Consider the following 22,554-nt stretch of genomic DNA (forward strand, 5'->3'; position numbering starts at 1 on the left):
GAATTCCTGACTAGCAGGCAAGACACTTTGGGTTCTCTCCCCGGCACAGCATACAACTGGCCATGATGGTACATCCCAGTAATCCCAGCACCCAAGAGGTGGAAGCAAAAGAATCAAAAGTTCAAGACCATCTTTGGGTACAAGAGGATGCAATGCCACTCCCAACAAGCACAGAAAGGAAGAAATGGCTCCCTTTAACTGACTGCACTTGGGTCCAGCTGAGGATGATTATTTACCTAGTGTGTGCATGTGTGTTGGGGTGCACAGCCATCTATGTATCCCTTCAGCAGCACTTATGAGAAACTCACCACGGCCATATGAGATAAAGTGGGGGCAGGGCAGGTGTATTTCTTACCCACTGAACATGTTGTCTAAGCAGCTATTGAGTGCCAGGCCCTTTGGGTACTAGAGACAGGCAGCCTTGTTCTGTCCCCAGCATCTGAAGGTCAGTTGTCAGAGACTATCAAGCATGTTAGTAGAACAGTGTGAGGTTCAGAGGAGCTGCACAGGACTGGGAGGGTCTCAAGCTGGCAGCTGATATAGCTTCCCTGGAAGAAGTGTGACAAAGAAAATGCTTGCAGTGGGAGTTTACATGAAAGGAAAGAAACAGGTTTTCCTGTAGTGGTCCTGTAGACCACTGAGGCCTTCACACATGTGACACACCAGTACACATGTATCCCTACCTGGCTGTGTATCTACATGTGTATATGCTGAAGTTGCACATGGGTCTATGCATATATACAGGAGTATGTCTATGCCTACCTGCATGCATATCATATATACATTAATACACACACATATAAAACCATATGTGTATGTGCTAGAAGTATGTGTGGGTCTATCTGTATGCATGTGTATATGCAAACCTGCATGCATGTGCGTATATATTTATACCTTTGTTCTTATACTGGAATTACATGTGGGTCTCTGTATGTGCACATATCTATATGCATATCTATGTACATATTTATGTGCATGTATACATAACCATGTCAGAAGTACTTGTGGGTCTATGTATACTTGGGTATATATACCTATACCTATATATATATATAGTCATATATGCACATACTAGGAACATGAAGGTCTATATGTATACAATATAAGTGTGTATATGGATATATGCATACATACATATATGTTGTGTTATGTACCCATGTGTGCATACTCTGGAAGTACATGTGGGCATGCATGTGTATAAATGTGTGTATATGCATATCTGAAGGCGTATATGGATTGTCCATCCATGTGTGCAGACACTGAAAGTATGTGTGGGTCTCTGTGTACACATTCTAGAAGTAAACATGGGTGGGTGTGTATACATATGTGTGTAGGTCACACTTGCCTGTATGTGTGCATGTATGTTTTCATTTACACACACATTGGAAATAAGTGTGGGATTCTACACACACTAGTATATATACCTAGTATATACATACACACATGCATTTATGTATGCAGGTGAGTGTGTGTATCAGCATGGGCATACATTGATCTGTATACCTGTGTGTATTTACAGACCTGAATGCATATGTGTAGGAGGTGTATACTTGTGTGTGCATAAGCTGAAATTAGGTGTAGATCTGTGTGTATATACTGAATGTATACACGTGTATGTGACTGGATATATATATATACATGTGGCTTTCTATATCCGAGTGTGTACATGCTGGAATATGTGTATATCTGGACGTGTGTACACATGAGTGGATATGCATGCAGGTAATACCTATGTGGGCAAATACCAATGTGTGTACACTGTAAGTACATGATGTATAGGTACAATACCTATACATATATATGTATTTGTAGTTACAGACTTATCTATGCACATGCTGGAAGTGTATGTGGGTCTGCATTCACATAAGTTTGTATATACATTATCTGTGTGCATGTTAAGGGAGTGTATATCTATGTGTATGTGTATGCTGGAAGAACACGTAGGTCTGTATGTGTATGTACATGTGTGTATTTGTACACCTGCCTTCATATATGTGTATGGTTTCATTGTGCACATACTGGAAGTAAGTATACATGTATACTAGTACTAGTACACATATATGAATACATACATGCATATTTGCATACATGTCTGTTATCATAGACACAGGTGTTCCCCTGTGTACCTGGCCTCAGCAATGGAGTACACCTGCTTTGCAAAACCCAGAGCTCTTTGGAACAGACCCCTCTGCTTCCACACATGTTCTTCTTGGTGTGCTCAATATCTGACAAGAAGCAACTTAAGGGAGGAAGGTTTCTTTTTAACATACTGTTTGAGGAGATACAGTCTGGACCATTAAAGCAGTTCATAGTGCCAGAGGCTCTGACAACTGGTCTCATGTCATCCACTGTAACGGCCCGTTCTGCTGCTCCGGTCCGAGGGTCAGGGCCTAGCAAGAGAGAGAGAGAGTGGGGATGGAGACGCGAAGAATGGAGACAAGACAGAGTCTGGTCTATTCTCTTCTCAAGTCTCTCCTCAAGTCTCCCTCTGAGTCTCGCCTTTATTGAAAGGAAATCATGGGTATATATAAGCATAAGCAGGGGAATGCAGAGGAAGACACTTTACCACGTGCACCTAGCAGCTGGGGGCAATAAACAACAAAACAAGATATAGGAGAAAAACATATTTATCAGAGTGTGCTCAGCTGTTGTAGGCTGTTGAAAACAAGTCTCTTGTCAGGGTATATGGCTCGAGATGGCTGCAAAGATGACAGCCGCCTTTGGCTAGGTGTCGACTCCCAACAATCCACAATCTAGAAACAAAATCCAGATAGGAAGTAGGAAGTCAAACTTACTGACTCCTAGTGATTCACTTCTTACAAGGCTCCATTTCTTAAAGCTACAAGCTGGGGACTAGGTTTTCTTCTTTTCCACCCAACATAATATTTTTATTGATTCTTTGAGAATTTCAAATCATATATCCCGAACACTCACACTTCCCATTCCTTCCATGTCTGTCTTCCCACCATTGTGACCCTCTCAATAAAACAACACACACATACACACAATTTGTGTTATCTGTATACTCACTGGAGCATGGTCAACCTCAGTGGCCTGCCCCTTAAGTAGAACTGAGTCCTTCCCTTCCCAACTCCTGCAGGAAGGCATCAATTGCAGAGAGCAAGAATTCAGCATCTTTATCACACTTTTAAAGAGTTTTCTTCAGTGGCTTCCTGTTTAGGCTGTTACTTTGGAGAGGTTGTGTAGGGGTAGGGGTTGTCGAAGAAGTTGCCTGTGAGTCCCTCTTTCTCAACTGTGCATTTGCAGTCATTGATGTTGCAAAAGAATCTTTCTTGACAGCACAGACCATGAACCGCCCCTCCAAAACCTGGCTGCGGTAAGACCACGAACCTAGAAAAGGCTCTCAAAGGCAGCCCAGACCACAGACATCACCAGACATCTGTGTCTGGATTCTTTTACTGGGCACAATGTTCTTGAGAACCAGCCACATTTCTGTGTGGCATTGGTAGGTTTTTCCTTGTTGACTGTGATGGTTTGAATAGGTTTGGCCCCCATGGACTCATGTGTTTGAATGCTTGGCCCACAGGCAATGTTACTATTAGGAGGTATGGCCTTGTTGGAGTAGGGGAGGAAGAGTGTCACTGTGGGGGTGGGCTTTGACGTCTGCTAGTGCTCAAGCTCTGCCCAGTGTAGAGAGCCTCATCCTGGCCTCCTTATGGCTGCCTTTGAAAGATAGCCTCCTTCTGGGTGCCTTTGGATCAAGATGTAGAACTCTTGGCTCTGTCTCCAACACCATCATGTCTACCTGGGCACTGCCATGCTTCCTGCTATGGCAGTAATGAACTGAACCCTGGAAACTGTAAACCAGCCCCAATTAAATTTTTTTTTTTTTTAATAAGAGTTGCCTTGGACATGGTGTCTCTTCACAGCAATCAAACCCTAACCAAGACAGAAGTTGGTACCGGGGACTGCCATATGTGATAGGCCTGACCGTGCTTTTGTTCGGAGAAATGCAGATTTTGGGACTATGGATTTGGAAAGCAGTAGAATGCTTTAAGTGGAGCTTAATGGGCTATTCTAGTAGGGATATGGAAGACAGTGGAGCTGAGAGTGATTTGAACCCTGGGGCCTGGCTCAAGAGGTTTCAGAAGAGAAGAATGTTAGTATGTGGCCTAGAGACTGTTCTCATGATATTTTGGTGACAAATGTGGCTGATTTTACCCTTGTCTGAGGAGTCTGCCTGAGGCTAAAGTGAAGAGATTTAGATTAATTGCATTAGCAAAGGAAATCTCCAAACAGCCTAATATAAATCCTATTGTGTAGTTACTAAAATTCACTCTTATGAAAAGTAGCAAGCTGATCAAGGAAAAAAAAAAGTATATGTTTCAAGGAGAAAGGGAGCACCAGAAAATAGAATGGAGCTAAATCCCGTGTTCAAGGATATTAAATGGAATTAAGGGAATAGTGACCTCAGGGCAAGATCCCACCAGCTAAGCTTATTGTTTGTGCATTTGCAGTTGAACAAGGGATAGTTTTATTATGTTAGGTGTTATTTTTTTCTGGCTCTTTTAATGTTTTAATGATGACATGCAGATATTCACATCAGAATACACAGTAGGGATCCAAGAATATCTTGAAGGACCTAACAAAGTTAAAACTCATGTCAGCCCCCCCCCCCCCCCGCAAAAAAACCTCATGTCAGTACCAAACACTGGTCAGCCACAGCTTGTGTCCAGGTGGAACTCACAATGACTGGAAACTGGCTTTACTTCTTCGAACCCTGGTCTAGTTCCAGGACCTTCATGCCTTCCTCCAGCTTGAGCACGCCTCTTTCCTGGCGCAGGCGGTACCTCTTAGCCATGGACTGAAGCATCCATTTAGTCCGAAACTTCTTTTCTTCAGAGCCATAAATTAAGATCTCGGTAAGATCAGAAGATTCCAGAGTCTTGAGCTCAAACATGACCCGGCCCACCTGCTTGAAGTGAAGCATTCGAGATCCCTGTGGGCCGAACAGAGAGTTTAGCACCAGCTTGTTGACCTGCAATACTTCTGGCTTTTCCAGGTCTGTAGGAATTTTCACCCATGGGGGGATATCTTTACGGGTCACATGAGTTTTCATCTCAATTCCTGACAAGGAACCTGTTTCCAGGGAAGACTAGGTCAGGTTTAACCTTGATGGCCCAAAGCTCCTGAGTTAGGTGTTATTATGACCTAGTTATTGTTTTCATTTGGACATTAGGAAATATGATTGTGTGCCAAATTGACAAGGGACAGAGTGTGATGGCTATTCCTGGTTGTCAACTTGACTATATCTGGAATGAACTACAATCCAGAAATGGAGGACACATCTGTGATCCAGATCTTTAGGCATAGTAGCCATGCTTATAAAGATCTTGTAAAGAGAAATTAAGAAAAGCTTAGGTCTAGGTGTGGTGGTATATGCCTTTAATCCCAAGAGACAGAGGCAAGCAGATATCTGAGTTCAAGGTCATCCCGATACAGACCAAGTTCCAGGTAAAGAAAAGCTTAAGTCTAGGTGTGATGTGCACCCCTTTAATCCCAGCACTCAGGAGACAGAGGCATGCAGATCTCTTCAGTTAAAAGTCAGTCGACACAACAAGTTCCAGAACAACTAAGCTTAAGCAGTAAAGAAAGTCATTAAAAACACTGATGGTGGTAGATTTCCATGCAGTGGACATCCGTGTTTACCCCAGTATGTGGTGCCCATGCCATGAACATTTGTGTTTACCCAGTATATGGTGCCCATGCCAAGGACATCCCTGTTTACCCCCAGTATAAGTTGCCCATGCCATGAACATCTGTGTTTGCCCCAGTATGCCCATGCCATGGACCTTCCTGTTTACCCCTAGTATATGGTTCCACTCACCAAGTTACTTCCTCTTCTCCAGATTAACCAGAAATTTCACCCACATTCCTTCTTGGACTTCAATGGCCTAGTACAGTCCCAATGACATAGCTACTCAGATGCTAAGATTTTCGGCCATTTGACCACTAGTCCAACTGGGAAAGAGGGGAGTGGATATTGAAGGAAAGGAGAAAGTGAGATCCAGGAAAGTCAGCTTTCCTCAAGAGTTATTCAGAAGCTTACCACAGCCATGGGACAAGACTTTGGAATTAAGAGCCTTTTCTCTGTCCCCAGTGGACTACTCCATAGCCAATGGTGACTATCCATTGTCAGTGCCCAGGGCAGCACTGGGTAGGAGGGAATCATATAGTCTCCATGGAGACTTGCTGTGCACCAGGTGCTGGGCAGTCCCTTTGTCCCTTTGTCCCCTTCTTCTCCCACCACCAGCTCAGCTGTGGAAGCTGATGCTTATAGGGGTCACATGGGTAGCCAGTGGTGTCCTCAGATTGCCAGTCCCCTAGTTCTGCAGAAGCTAAGTCCTCACCACTGAAAGCAAGACACAGTTAAGTTTCCCAACATGCTTTCTTGAAGGTGGAGGAGGTTCGTAAACAAACAGTGAGGCAGAACCCCTGACCCTTGGCCTGAGAGGCCAGCCACAGACCCCTGAGAGGCCAGCCACGGACCCCCGAGAGGCCAGCCACGGACCCCTGAGAGGCCAGCCACAGACCCCAGAGAGGCCAGCCACAGACCCCTGAGAGGCCAGCCACCACGGACCCCTGAGAGGCCAGCCACAGACCCCTGAGAGGCCAGCCACAGACCCCTACTCCCTAATTCGCCCAGGACTTCTAATGCTACTTCTCTCCATTTCATGCCTATAACGTATTAACATAAACAACGGTGCTGACAGCAGCTCAGGGCTCACAGCTCTCGCTGGAATCTGACTGGTGATTTTCATCAAGGAAAAAGACTAAACAGGTTAAGATGATTAAATTTTCTTGAACCTACAGCTAAGCCTAATCAAAGCCATTTGTGCAGAGGTGGTGGTGGTGGTGGTGGTGGTGGTGTGTGTGTGTGTGTGTGTGTGTCTTTTGCAGGGGAGTTGATTGGCAGCCTCAGATGGATGGGCAGGACTTCTGAGAACACAATGTTAAATGGGCACTTTCTGCAACTGGCATTCCCACAGGCCCTTTCCACATCTCAGCAGGGGCTAGGTCTCAGTGTCCTAAGATATCTGATGATGGAAAGGAAACCCAGTATGTTTCCTTCCATTGCATCCTGACTGTGACTTTCTTCTAAGCCGAGTCCTTTTGAAGTTAAGAGTTCTCCGAACTGAACATGCAGGGGATGGCCTTGGTTTCCTACTTTAGGGGTCCTTAGTAGACTCAGAGCCTCTCACATCCTGAGCATGAGATCCCAGGCTAGCTTTATTTATCTCCTTGGGCTTAGTTTCTCCATCTTTAATAAGGAAGGCCATCCATCATTCAGGTCAGCACCCCCTGTCTATGATCTTCACACAGAATTGGGACACGAGTGGTATAGGGTGGGACTGTAGACCACCTTACCTGGCCTGTGTGGATCCTGAAGGGCCACAGAGAACAGGGACACATGGGAAGCAGGGATCAGCTTCAGTATTCTCTAGTTGGTGTCTCCCAAAGTTCTCTCAAACCTGTCTTCCATCTACAGTCTCCATGGATCCCAAAGCCAGGTCAGGTAATAAAAAGCCCAAGCAGTATGCCCCACTGGTGTCTTCAGCTGAACCCCCAATTTCATATTCTCCTTGTTCCTAGTATCTAGAGATGGCATGTTACTTGAGCACCTCTGGTAGGAAAGGAGGCCTGGTCCTTACCGTACTTTCTTTCCCAAGTCCCAGGGCCTTCTTTGGCTGGGATGAGAAAGAGGTAGAAGGGAAGAAACACAGGAGGAAGGGCAAAGCAAAATTTCTCTGTCTTCTCCCCTGTCCGTTCTGGTCCTGTCTGTGGATTCCTCAAGGATATCAAAGACTGGTCATTTGCCCCTATAATGCTGGCCACACCTCTCATAGGAGTTTATTTGCTGGCTCATTTGGGATCTGCTTGCTGCATGGGACACGGCCCTGACTAATTTCTATATACCCCTTCCCCAGCACCCACCCTGAATCTATCCTCTGCACTGCCTCCAGACAGGCACAAGGACAGCTTGAGCCCCAGACCACTGTGGTATCATATGATCCATGGGAAACATGCACATGTATCTTCTCTACTGTCCTGTCCTTTTCCCTGTCACTACAGGCCCCTGGAATCCAGGAAAGCAGCAGCAGTTACGATGCTCACAGTCCCTCCTACGCACACTCCAGGTAATATGGGCCACCATCACCTACCATCCTTCCCCTGGCCACAGGCAGAAAGATAACCAGAGTTCCAAAGCTCAGGGAAGGTCCTGCAGTTGGTGGGTGCCAGCTTTCCCACAGATAGCCGCCTTCCAAGTTCTACCAGCACTTTGAAGTCCTCTAAACTTGTGGGGGAGCACCTCTTTCTTCCACACAGGGAGAGGATGTGGAAGGACTCTTGGAATCCTTTCAAATACTCTATTCCTTGATGTAGATTAGAGGTGGTGAGTGGGATGGACAGGTGCTGTATCATCCCCACTAGCCTTTAGCAGCTGGCATCTTTGTAATGTATTTTCAACTTGGAGATGTCAATCATTGTCCTATAACACTAAGATTATATTATATAATGTCCGGGGTTCTTCTAGTACTTTCTATTCTACTAGAAAAGCAAAGTAAACCCCAAGCAAGTAGAAGGAAGGAAATAGAACAGAACAGAAATGAAACAAAAGGTAGAAAATGGTAGAAAAACTCAACAAAACTGAAACCCATTCTCTGAAAAGATCCACAAAATTGATGAAATATTTAGTTAGAAGAGAAATGACTCAAATAACCAAAGTCATAATGAGAGAGGGGGCATCAATACTGACCTTACAGAAGGATAACAAGGCTGACATCATAATGAGAGAGGGGGCATCAATACTGACCTTACAGAAGGATAACAAGGCAGACTGTAGCATGTGCCAGCCAACAGGCTAATGTAGAGGGAACAAACAAATTCCTACTGAAGCTGACCTGAAAAGAAATGATAGAAAGGATAGATAGATAGATAGATAGATAGATAGATCCAGAACAAGAAAATAGAAGTCACAATTTCAAATTTTCCTCAGTACACGAAAGATGCCCAGGTCCAGAAGGCCTCATAGGTGAAATGCTGCCACACATACACCAACACTTCACAAACTCTTCCAAAACATAGAAAGGGGCACTCATAACTCACTGTCAGGCCAGGGTTACCCCGAAAATAAAACCAGCAAAGACATCACAACCAAAGAAAACGTGCTTATGAACACAAATGTAAAAATCCTCAACAAATATCAGCAAATCTTCATGTATGTATATGAGTGTGTATGTACACACATACACACACATGCATAGGTGCACACACAAGCCACGGTGAGTGTGTAGAGGTCGGAGGATAATCTTTGGTATCAGTCCTCACCCCCCCTCCTTGTCTGAGACAGGGCCTCCTTGTTCACTTTTGCATTTGGCCAGCTAGCTGGCTGGCGAGCTTCCAAGAATCCTCCCATCCCCCCCTTCCCATCTTGCCACAGGATCACTGGGATTGGAGATATTCTTTATATGGGTTCTGGAGGTGGGGTAGGGAGTCTGGACTCAAGTTCTCACCCTTGCATTTTACTTACTGGCCCATTTCCCAGCACAAACACCAGCAACTGAGTGGGATTTACCCCAGCAATGCAAGATTCTCTTAACATCTGCAAATCAATGAATGGGATGCCCTGTATTAATAGACCAATGAACGAAAGCCTCTGTTGTCCCCACAGATATAGAAAACAGTTGGCAAGGTCCACAAGGGAGGTGAGAGGGCAGAGACACTCTAGGCAGGGGAGCAAGCTAAAAAGACACAGGGACGAAGCTTTATTTAGGTACGTAAGGAGTTAAGTGATATTTTTGAGAAGACGATGAAGGTCAGTCTATACAGAGAGCCTTGAACCATTGTTTATAAGGGATCAAAGCCCGAGCCGTGAGAACTTTGCACAGCGCTTAGCACATGGAAGGAGCATGTTCAAAAGCTAATCTGCACTGAATTACCCAGTAATCAATTTGTATACAGCATTGCGACTGGAAGATACAGGGTAATGATCACCAAGATCTCTGGATGATAAATTACAATCTAATTCACTTCTGGGGTGGATCCAGATCTTACAGCCGCAAATATATACAGTGCTTGAGGCACGCTTTAAGAAAAGGAAAACTGAAATAGAAATCCAGGAAAAATGTGTATCTATTTAGGATGAGAAAAGAAATCAGGACATGTCCATGCCACTCCAGAACACTCAACACCCAAGCAAGGGACATGGGAAGGACATAGGCCAGGAGGAGGCAGGGATCTCAGCCACCTGAGCAAAATAACTGCACATGTGACATGGTATGCAGGCCTTGGACAATCCCTTCATAAGAGGGGTCTTGGATTCAGGGTCTCTGCAGCTTCGTGGTGAATCTGTCTTGTGGTTTCAGGAATCTTTGTGTTGGGGTTTGAGAGAGTCAGCTGCCAACATCTTGTCCCAACCTCACATCCAGTCATAGGCTGACGGCTCCAGGCCAGTTCTACTGTAAGAATTTACAGTATAGAAAGTAGCACATGCCATACAGTCTGCCTGCCCCCTGTCTTCTGGCTCTGAGCATACTGGACTATTCAGAGGCCAAAGTTATTGAACTTGATGTAGACCAGGAGAGCTCTCTAAGGTGTGACCTTAGCGCCTCCCACTAGGCTCTGTCTATACTCTCACAGTGTCCCACTACACTCACCCAGAGCTGCCACAGCAGCCTGGCCAGTAATTCTGTGTATTCAATTTGTAAATTATGTGACTTGTAAATATCTAAAATGGGATTTCAGACCAGGACAAATGTCTGAAAGGAGCCAGGATCATGGGGGAGGTAACTGTCCAAGCTACTTCTACTGGACAGCTGTTTTTGAATTATGCCATGCTAGTGAGCTGAAGATGAAACTGCTGCGACTCACCTCATGCCATTGGCCTATCCCTGACATGTGTATCAGTGGATATGTCCAGTTTTTAGCACTGTGAGCAGAGAGGCCCCAGACTCACTCCCTGAGTAACTGAGTTTGCCTTCAGTATCTCCAACTGATAGCCTGGGGTGGGAGCCCAGCCTCTCTGCTCACAGGGCCTTCCTTCTGTTCTTTATCTGCTCTCCAGAGAGTATAGGGACTTTAGTGGCAGTTACAGGATTAGACTTCTCTATAATTTTTCCCCCTCTGAATCTATGGGCCTATACCACAGATAGGAAAACTAAGACTCAGAAATCACCAGAAACATGCCTGATTTAGATGTCCATGCATTTTCATTCTTTTCCATTGCCCCTTGAATCAGTGTGGATTCTCTCTCCTGGACCTCCAGTCTCTTCACAGGGTTCCCAAGGAGACCAACTCCCTTCCTCAAAGCTGTGGGAGTGAACAGATGACATAGGAGAGATGAAGATGGGATGGGGTATTGGCATAAACACAGCAGTTTGCCAGAGTTATGACCATCAGGATCTAACAAGGCATACATACTCCATGGCCCATACCTGGGACCTGCCTATCTTTGGGGATCATCACATCTTGGTATGTGAGCATGGTTCAGCCAGGAGAGCTGTTGCCTCTAAGTATACCTGCCCAGGCAGGTATTTTCTGAAGGTTTTCACCAGGGTTTTCTGAGAATAAGCACTGGACAACATTTGGGCTTTAAGATTAAAATCCAGTAGATCTGGGACAAAGGAGAACCAACCCAGCCTTTCTGAGGCTGAGCTGCTGTCCATAAAAAATGGGAATGGTGACAATACCCGCCTAATTGGTTTATGGAGCGGATGGAGGTGGGAAGGGCAAATAGAGCGCTGACTGTCTGGAACAGAGACTACACAGTGCGCAGGCTTGCCAATGGTGCTCTGTAGCTGGTGAACGCTTACAGCTAAATAAATGCCAGTGTTTGCCAACAGTATCCCAGCCAAGAATGAGACCCAGCTCCTCAGGAAAGGAAATAGCAGCAAAACGGAGCCTTGGATGCAGAGATGGGGTAGAAGTGATCTTAGCCTCGCTGGGCTCATCTCTGCTGGTTCTCAGAGACAGATACTTGGCGGCATAGCACCTTGGCTCTTAATCCCAGCACAACCTGCTGTAAATGAGAGATCCTGGGGAAATCGCTTAGCTCCTCTGTGTTTTAGTTTTCCCATCTGTAAAATGGGGGTGGGAATGTGTATCTATATTAGAGGATGCTTGGTTGCTTTACTTATTCAGTTTTCAAATGATGGAATGAAATAGTACCTATAAAAAACCAAGTGGCACACTTTTGGTGTTATTCATAGTCAGCCTGGAGACTGGTCAGCCCCAGGACTGAGTCACAAGCTCCGTGAGAGCTTTGTGTGGACCACATTGCCCCAGGCATGGCTTTCCCACAGCTGCCAAGCCTCTGTCATCTGCCTCACCAGTCCCTCCACTCACCCTGCTCGGATTTCCCATTATTTGTCCTGTTTTGGATTCAGCTGGGATAAGAGCCTCGATCTGGCTTTATAAACGGCGGCATCTTTAGTGTTCCCGACTTTCTTGCTCGCACCCCCAACAAGCTCCATTTCCCTTAATTAAGGCCCTTGCTAAGTGCTCAGCAGGTGATGGAAGTTTGGCACTGGACCTTTGTTCTGGGATTTGGGTGCTTTCTCAGGACTGGGGACTGAAAAGCTGTTGCCGCCTTTGAAGTCTGACATTCATCTCGAGCAGGAGAGAGGCTGCCCAGCTCTGGCCTCGCCAGTGTCCCCCACCTGAAGTGAGGCGAGGTGCGAGGGCATCTCTGCCATGCCTACTCTTTTACTGTGACATTGAATGAGGACTGGGAAGTCAGCCAGGGTCGTGAACAGGGGACCCATTTTTTAGATTCACTGATGGAGGAACAAAAACACAGATCCCCAGAGCCACCAAGACACCAAGAAAACTGCCAAGATGTACTTAAGCATTGCTCACCCTGAGCCCTCCATACCTACCTCAACAGGTATGCCTTAACTGCCTCCTGTGTGAAATGAGGTGATGTTATCTATCTCTCAGGAGGTGGTCTATGGGAGTCGTCTGGAGTGCCAGTCCTGCCACTGTCAGAGTACTGGGCAAAAAGGCTCTATAGGTGAAGGTACTCATCACCAGCCTCTATCCATGCACAACTGTGAGGTCCCCTTGTGGTTCTTCTGACCATAGAGACAGAATGGACCACACTCTTCTCTGCCTATGTAGACCCTGCCATGGTTGGATGCAAGCCTATCTCATCACACATACCCACCTACTGACACCATGCTGGGTCTGTCTGCTTCCACCAAGTCCTGCTTTTTACTGTCTTCACTACACAAGCGGAGGGATAGTTGGAGTCAGTAAGTATTAGGCACCATGTAGTGACTGAGCTGGGCGAGCATAGTGTTTACAGCAAGCCACTGCCATAGCTGCCAACTTTTGCCAGGATGAGACAAAACTTCCTCTGTTCAGAGCATCTGCCTTGCTAAGTGCCATCACCAGGTGAGCCAAGGCAAATGCTACAAAGACATGGTACACAAAAGGCTGAGAGTGAAAACACCAGAGCAGGACCTGCTGCACGGGAATGCCCAGAGAATGCCATGAATTGTGGCAGAGATGCCATGAAGGCCTTGGATAATGTACATACCAGTGAACATGGCTGTCTCTTGTAGACATATATCTATGGATGTATCTGTCTCTCTCTGAAGCTAGCCAATCTCATCACCTCCCCTCTGACCCCTACTTGTTCACAGACTCTAGGAACTAGAACAACCCACTGGAGAGAACTCATTGTAGCAGGCAGGGAGAGAGCCTGGAGGCCTCTATCAGGGACACAACAGCAATACTGGAGCCTCCTTCCAGAAAACCAGGGAAGGAGACGCAGTGTGCCTCATCCAGCTCTGTCCTCTGGAGGGAAGCTGGATTTAAAAGAGAAAAAGGAGGAATGACTGCTCCCAGGTACAGTTGAGGTTGAGGAGAAGGTTTATTGTAGATATGAGGGAGAGCATGTCCAGAGGCATCTGGAAAGATCCAGTCATAGCCATGAGAGAAGAGGGCTGGGGGAGAGTGAGAGGAGGAGGAGGCGGCGGAGGCGGCGGGGGCGGGGGGGGTGGAGGAGGAGGAGGAGGGGAGGGGGAGGGAAGGGGAAGGGGGAGGGAGAGGGGGGGGAGAGGGAGGAGCGAGAGAGAGAAAGGAAAGGGAGAGGGAGAGGGAGAAAGGGAGGAGAGAGAAAGTCCTGTGCTGGGAGAAGCCACAGGTATTGAATGACCTAACAGAATCCACCCCACCCCCACTCATAAGCCCATGTCCACCCTCCCAGTCTCTGTCTGCTTTTCCCTTGGGGACTTTTATAACCTGTGGTCTAAAGTGACACTGTGTGCCACTCAGAGATACACTTATTCTCACTCTCAGCTGCTGGGAGTCCTTGTCCCCAGCTCCCATCTCAGTGCCTTAGGCTGGCCCAGCTCCTTCTCTGTCACCAGCACTATGGAGGTGTCAAACTCCCAAAGCACTCAGGGAGCCTGGGAAGGCTCTGAATTATAGCCGGAGCTGTTTGTTTTCATTAAGATCATATTTCGCTCTCCCCCTCCGCCTCCCCCCTCCCCCTCCCTCTCCGGAACTGAACCCAGAGTGTCTTAAGTTAGGTGCTCTGCCATGAGCTTTATCCTTGGGCAGTTAGTCTTTAGTCTCCAAATTTTCCCTTGTAGAGCGTCAGCTCTTTCCTGTGCTAACATAAGCCAGAATGTGTGATCTCAGTACAGAGAAGAATCAACTGAAGCCTTTGGAGTCTCAGGTGAAAGGTACTGATTTAGAATGGCTGACCACTGGTTTTCAGTGCTTGGTCACAGTTTCAGGTCTCTGTTTCTCTGTCCCAGTTCTAAGGTCCCAGTTGCTTTTAAAAGTGTTCCCACAAAGGGATAAGAAGACCACAAGAAAGCTCCAGGTAGGTTGTGATGACCTAGTTCAGTAATTCCAGATTAAAGAATGTCCGTGCCTCTCTGGGTAAGCATCCTTATGGGTCATGTGATAATCCTTAGACCAATCACTGTGGCCTAGGGGAGGGCGTCTGTGATTGGCCAGATCTGTGAAGACTGCCAACCCTGAGTGTAGGATGAGCCACTTTGCTAATGGAAATTTGCTTCCAGTACAGGAATGGGCAAGGAACAATCAGAGGGACCAAGAGTCAACAGAGCGCCTCCATTTAATAATGCAAAAAAAGGTACCAGGTTTACGCTGTAAGGCACATCAGCTGTCTCAGGGAGACAGCGCAGCAACTAAAACCAGGCCTAGCTCTGACTGAAGAGCCAGCTCCATCCCATCACAGCCCAGATGTGTCCCATGAACTCAGGCTGCTGGAGTTAAGGAGAGCAGTCTGGAGCAGTCAGAAAGCTTCTTGGAGCAAGTAGTGGGACCTACCCCACCAGGTCCCAGAGCTGTCACTAGGACCACACTGGGGACACAAGGGGGCAGGAGGGTCTTGGCCTTCCAAAGAGCCAGAGCTCCACTCACAGGACCCGAGCCAGCAAGATCAAAATCTAATTTACTCATTAGGCGTGTTTCTTCAGTACAAATCAAATCATGAGCTATTTTTCCACATCGTAAATATTGTTTTAAACTCTTGCTCGTGGGCAATTAGATTACAAGCATCGCCTGGTGAGCTATCCGCCAGCACATTTGGCGGGCCTCTGGCTGCTTTGTGAGCAATTTCCTTTTAAAATGTTTCCCAATGATCTTCAAGGGTCTTGAAAATCATCTCCTAGTGGTGCGTGAGGCCCTTGTCTTTGGCCATTAAACTCAGGAACAGTCCAAGAACGGCCCCATCTTTTCCCAAAAGGCACAGGAGATCTCAGCCCTCCCTACCTTCTTTCTGGTGTTCTCAAGTCTATGGGCCGTCCTCACTGCTTCTGTCCCCTGTCAATTAAACACCCAGGAAAGCTGCACCCCGGCTTCTCCTTCAGCCTGGTCTTTGAGCAGAGCATTGTATGTACTTTGGGCAGTTGTCCATTGGTCCTTCCTGTGCCTGGCTTTCAAGTTCCATTTTCACCTCTCTTTGGCCTTCTGCAATCTCTACAGCTGCCTGAGGCACTTGTTTAGCTGTTGCCCTGCCCCACATACCCTTCCCTTTCCACTCGGTGAGCTGCCTCAACTGCCCATGTTTACCCATGGGCATAGCTTAGGGTCATAGGTGACTCTCACAGAATCCACTAAGTTTAGCCTTGCATAGCTAGGCGTCAGGACCACTGCCTCCCCAGGCACTTCCTCAGTTACCTCTCTGAGCTGGACTCAACCACAGGTCACTTTTTTCTCCCGGTATTTTAAATATGTATACTATTTTTAATTTATTCTTTGACATGTATGCACATGTGTATAATGCATTATGTTTTGTCTTTTTCCAGAATATCTCCCAACACATCTCCTTCTCATCTTGAGATACATATATGTGTATGTGTATGTGTGTGTGTGTGTGTGTGTACATATATATGGTACTTCATGTATGTATACACCATTGAGTCCAACTAGTGGTTCCCACATGCCATGATTGTGGGGTCATCTACCTGAGTCTTGGTAACCTACCAGTGTCCATAACCTTACAGAAACACAACTCTCCCTCTCTCCGTGGTCATCAACTGTGAGTAGCTCCTAAGCTAAGCCTCTTGACCATGGCTCCCCACCCTGGAATTCTGACCAGCCTGATCTTGTGAAGCTTCTGTGAACTGCCGAGGTGTCACAATTCAGTGGCAACACCACATGCAGAAGTCAGCATTTCACAGCCTCCTCCTCATCATCATCCTTCAGTTCTTACATCCTTTCTGCCCCTCTTCTATGTTTTTTTCAATGCTGTCTTCCTTGGTGACCACCTGAATCTTCTAGACTAAACGCTGGGTAAGTGCAGAGGATTTTGTGTGTTTGGGGCTGTGTCCCCAGTCTGGCTATATAAATATGTGTTGTCTGCATATGAGAGGCCGGAGCTGCTTCCAGCATTACTAGGAAGTGCACAGTTCAGAAGAGTACTGACCTTGAAGCTGGACTGGGACCTTGAGGAACTCCCAGGCTTCCCAGCCTCAGCCTCACTGCCGCATGGGAGCTGTTCTATTTCATTAGGAGTTTTGCCTCTGGAAGGGCAGGAAGTTCATGGGAAAGGAACCTGGCTCCCCCCACCCCACCCCCGCCCACCAGCCCCACCCAGTAAAAACCAGGAAGTATCCTCTTCCTGCTTCCAATGCATCCCCAAACAGGCAAGGGAGCTGATACAGAGCACCTAGTAGGCCAAGTTCTGGGATAACAAGGCAGCTGCAAGCACTTACTGGGTGTACCGTGTGCCCAGCTCCCTGTGGTCATAGTACCAGTGAGAACATCATTCTGCTTCCAGGAAGTACAGAGCACACACACTCCACCTTGGAATTTGTGAGAGCTATGCTCTGTAGGTACACACACTGCTCAACCCCGTCTGCTCTGCAGAGGCTCTTCTCCACCTCTAAGCAGCCAAGGAACTCCCACTCCTCACCCTGGTTCATCTGTCCACACCTGCGCTCAGTAAGGGTGCTATGTTGGCCATTTACCCTTTGGTGAGAAATTAACTCTTGTTCTTTCTCTTGAAGGAGTCCAACGATAGAATATTCACCTCTAACTTTATAGCAAGATCTCTTGTGTCCTAGGAAATAAACTGGAGGCTTTGGGTGTGGCTGGGGAGGGACTGGGTGGAAAAGCTGCCCTAGGGCTCTAAAGTGGTACTCAAGGAACCAGGTTCCCAATTCCCGCTGCATGCTGATGTGGTTCTGGGGGTCTAAGGAGGTGATTGCTCTGGGATGGAGGAAATGCCACTGGATAGAAGCAGTTCTGTTCCAGAACACACTGGGCATGGCAGGGAGCTAGCTGAGGGACCATGAGTCCTGCTGCCTACTCAAATACTAAAGAGAAGAAGGCCATGTCTTCCTGCCAAGGACCTGGACACATCTGTTGGATTTCCCTGTGCCAGCCCGGGCAAAGCACATAGCACATGGGCACATGAGGGGGTCACTGCAAGCCCATTCCACAAAAAAGGGCTGGAGTGGGCATTGTGGAGCCCAGAGAAGGGGAGCCTTGCTCACTGTGAAGGATTAGAGATGCCTTCTAAGAAGACTGCATCTGGGCTTGTTCCTGAAAGCACTGGGACAATCAGGGACATAGATAATGGGAAAAAATTCCACCCAGGAGCAAGCATTGTGTCCAGGGGCTCTGGAACCACTTCAGAAGTAATAACTGCTTCATGGCTAGAGTCTACCATGTTTGCCTGAGAAATCATTATTAAGGCCGAAGAGTAAGAGACTGGACACCTAGTAGCACCCAGTAAGTGCCTGTAACTGTCCTGTTGTCTCAGAACCTTGGTGTCATTCATGAGCACTGAGGGTCCCACCCTCCAAGTCTAAATAGTTAAGTGATGTGTCTGGATAGGAGACCCCAGGGGGATCCCCTCATCCTTTGTTGAGAGTGGGTGAAGTGGAGTTGGAGGAAGCTGAGGCTGACAGGATCTTGTCGGATAGTTGCTGAGTATCCAGAGCACACGGCTCATCGCTGAGACACCTGGTGGTGAACTACAGGAAACAGAAGTGGGGGACACAATGATAGGGGGTGTGCAAGGGTTAGCCTGGATACCTGAGTTTCAGGAATGTGCCAGGGTTAGTCTGAGTTTCAGGCTTGAGCTGCTGAGCTGATGACAACCCAGTGCTTGTGTCCAGGTGTGAATAAATGATGTGTTCAGAACCATTGGGGTGTGACATCTAGGCGGACACCTGGAAAGGTCAAGACATCATCCTCAGGCCCATAGCAAGGGTTTCATATCCACCATTTATTCTTTGAACAAACACTGAGTGCTTTCACAGTTCTGGACACGGGGCCAGGCCTGGGTTCCTTCTCTTGAGAGATTCAGAGTGGAGTGAAGACTGATCAATGGACCTGGCAGCACCTCAGAGCTAGAGCGGGGCTGTTTAAGGACAAGGCTCTTCCTGGGCTCTGTTCCTACCTGCTGCGTAGCTGTGGCTATCAGCTTATTCCTCTGAACTCCAAGTTCATCTATAAAGCCAGACAGTGGCACCTGCCTGGGTGTGCCTTGTTGTGGGCACTGTCACAGGATGGAAAGGCGACTAATGTGCCCAAATCTACAGCAGTGACGTGTGTCCTGGGAACTCTGATATGCGGGCCAGAGGTAACAGAAAACACTGGAGTTCTAGAAAGGGAGCCAACCAGCAAGAGGACAAGCCAGGACGCTGCCCTCTGGCTCCCACGGCCTCCGACGCCCTATCACCATGAAGGGGAGCTGCTGAGGGCTTTCTAACCCAAAAGGGAAAACAAGCACATTCTTGAGATTAGCAGAGGCAAACATAGCCAGAGCCTTGAGTTCCCATGCATCGGCCAGGCTGTCCCCAGGAGAGAGGCTGGGCAGTGAGGGTTAAATGAAGCCAGAGGCTCCATAGAGACCACCTGCAAGAGGCCCCCATCCTGGCTCAGGGATCATACTTTGGGCTTTTTGTGATGTTTCCCACGACCCAGGATTTATCTCACAGCTGGACTCAGCAAGTTTAGCAAGAGCTGAACATCCACCCACCCTCCCACCCACCTACTGTTAGCTACCAACACCTGCCAAGGCCTGGGCCAGGACTGGGGATATAGAAATACTGATGGCATGCCAGGGGGTCAAGGTGGTAGAACCATCTGTGACCTATGTGAGGTATCAGGACCCTGGAGCCTAAGGCAGGGAGGGATCCCACTGAGTGCAGCCACAGGGCAAGATCCAGAGCACAGGTGACCAGATGACTATTCATATGAATGGATAGTTGAAAGTTCACTACTGACCCAGAGGTCCAGCTCCCTGAGTCTTCCCAAGACTCAGCCCAAAGCACAGAGCTGGTCCTGAGTTCCTGTCACCTCTACTGATACCAGCAGTGCCCTGGTCACTGGATACCTCAGAATTGTCACACGTACACACCCACAAGAGGCCTAATGGTCCTTGGTCCCACTTAGGGCGGCTACATGTGAGAATAGGGCAGGCCCTGAGGCAAAGGAGAACTTCCTTGATTTAGACTTCAGTATTGGTTGACCCTCAAGTTTTACCAACAAAAGTTTTGCCTCTTCTGCCACAAAAGGTCTTTATCTTATGTCCCTAGCACTGGCAGGGCTGTCTGTCTATCTCAAAAGAAAAGGCCAGATGGCCCTAAGGCTCAAGGATGTTGTAAAGCTCACCTCTTTCTCTTAGCATAGCCGTCTTTTCTGCTCATCCTTACTCTCCATGCCCACAAACACTAGCATTCCTGCTTATTCATGGGACCCAATGTCTTAGTTAGGGTGTTACTGCTGTGAACAGACACCATGACCAAGACAACTCTTAAAAAGGACAACATTTAACTGGGGTTGGCTTACAGGTTCAGGGTTCAGTCCATTATCATCATGATGAGATGCATGACAGCATACAGGCAGACATGGTGCTGGAGGAGCTGAGAGTTTTACAGCTTGTTCTGAAGGCAGTCTAGAGAAGACTGTCTTCCCAGCCAGCTAGGAAGAGGCTCTCAAATCCTAACCCTACAGTGACAAACTTCCTCCAACAAGGTCACAACTACTCCAACAAGGCCATACCTCCTAATAGTACCACCCTCTTGGCCAAGCATATTCAAACCACCACACCCAAGATGGACCCGTAGAGCCCTAGGAGAGAGAAAGGCTGACACTGTTGGTCACCAGATGGGTACATAAGTTATCTTGAGCTGCTCTACAAGGAGAAACTACAACAGACCAAGAGGCAGGCCAGTGTTCTTCTGAGAACAATCTAGACCCCTGCAGGCACGGTGGTCCATGCAGCAGAAGTCCAGTTGCCAGGGCAACAGCCTGGTAGCTGTTTACCCACATGGCTGCAGTGCGTTCACCCTAACTTTGCTGCACAAAGAGCTGCAGAAAAGGAGCTAAGAGGTTATCCTTCTGCCTCTCCTGGACAAACCTAAGGCTTTTGAGCTGTAGCCTTCCTTCTTCCTGGAATCTTCAAAGCAGACGAGGAAGAATGGAGGTGAGGTAGGAAGAGAGAGGTAGGGGAGGGAGGGAAGGAGGGATGGGGAGATGAATTGGAGTCCATTTTAGTTGTGGTTCCTTATTGAAGGGAAAGGGAGATGAGGGGAAGGAAGAAGAAGAGGAGGAAAAGAAGGAGGACAAAGAGGGGGAGAGGGATGAGAGGAAGGAAAGATCCTGGATCTGGAGGTGAAGGGCAATCCATTCCTATAGCTGCACAAAACTGAGAGTGACATTTGATTGGTCACAGGGTTGTCCAGATTCTAGTACTAGGCCCTGTGTCTTTTCTAGTCATCGACGAGGTCCCTGCTACACAGGGATGGGATAGAGTTGATGGAGTGACCTAAGTTACTGCCTTGTGAATTCTGGAGGATCTGGAGACTGAAGCCCTCCCTGTTTCAGGCCTGAAGCTCTAGCGCCTGTTTCTCCTATGGGAGGGACAGGGACCTTCGACCTCTAGCCTCCGGTTTTGTCGACCCTTTGATTGCTATCCAGTACTTATCAGGATGGTCGCTCTTCTTTCTATACTTAACATTTAGTAGTAATAATAATATTTTTGAAGGAATAACTTAGTTTTTAGAAATAATAAATTATTCCCAGAATTGAGCATGCTCAGATAGAAAGATGCAAGTTTAAGGACAGCCTGGGCTATTATATAGTGAGATCAATATGAACTAAATGAATATAAAAATGTATTAGTTATGGTGACACAGTGGGCATGTCTGCCTCTTCCATAAATGACCACATCAAAACAAAAAGCGTGACGGCATAGAAGTGTAGGCAAAATGAAGTAGTCACAGAAGTGGCTGTACCCAAGAGACAACACACAGTCAGGCTGATGGCCGTGAAATACATAGAGATTCTCAGTGATACCAATGTGAGATGTGGCACAGCCCACGACAAAGAGGTGGCTGGAATGGGCGAATGGGGAGCAGAAAGAAGTGAGGATCAGGAGGTGGAGCATCAGGAGGTGGAGCATCAGGAGGTGGAGCATCAGGAGGTGGTGGAGCATCAGGAGGTGGAGCATCAGGAAGGTGTGGTGTTTGAACCAGTAGGCCCATAGACCTCTTCCCTGTCCCTATACCTAGGCATTGGGCAGCAGAGACCACGGCCTCAGTGCCAAAGCTAGAAGTTTAGATCAGAGAAGTCTACAATAAGACTTGAACTCCTGAATGTAGTGTGTAGGTATGTGCCATTACATACACTTCTGCTCCCCCAGACACAAACCACTTCCTCCCTCTATAGAGCTATTACTAGAAGCTGATAGACGTGATCAATAGCATTTCCAGATCAGTGCACAGGGGCTATCAAAAAGAGCACACACATACACACACACACAGACCCACACACATACACACAAACACACACACTGTGTGAAAGAAAAATACCACACAACAAATAACTATAACCTCTAAGGCAAGAACTGGGACATGACCTGGAAGCAATTTGAAAGATACATTAATGTTCCCAGACAATTAACAGAGTATGTCGTATCTATGAGCCAAAAAAAAAAAGAAGAAGAAAGGAAGGAAGGAAGGAAGGAAGTGCGATTGATCGCGTGTACGGAGGGAGGGGGGGAGGGCGGGGGGGGGGGGGGGGGGGAGGGAGGGG

General features: G+C 47.4%; 1 pseudogene; it reads right to left on the reverse strand.

The window, feature by feature from the left end:
- Positions 1–4,726: 4,726 nt before the first annotated feature.
- On the reverse strand, positions 4,727–5,080 carry LOC114613616 (annotated as a pseudogene).
- Positions 5,081–22,554: the final 17,474 nt, after the last annotated feature.

The sequence above is a fragment of the Grammomys surdaster genome, unplaced genomic scaffold, assembly GCF_004785775.1.
Source record: "Grammomys surdaster isolate TR1022 unplaced genomic scaffold, NIH_TR_1.0 126248, whole genome shotgun sequence".
Classification (NCBI taxonomy): domain Eukaryota; kingdom Metazoa; phylum Chordata; class Mammalia; order Rodentia; family Muridae; genus Grammomys; species Grammomys surdaster.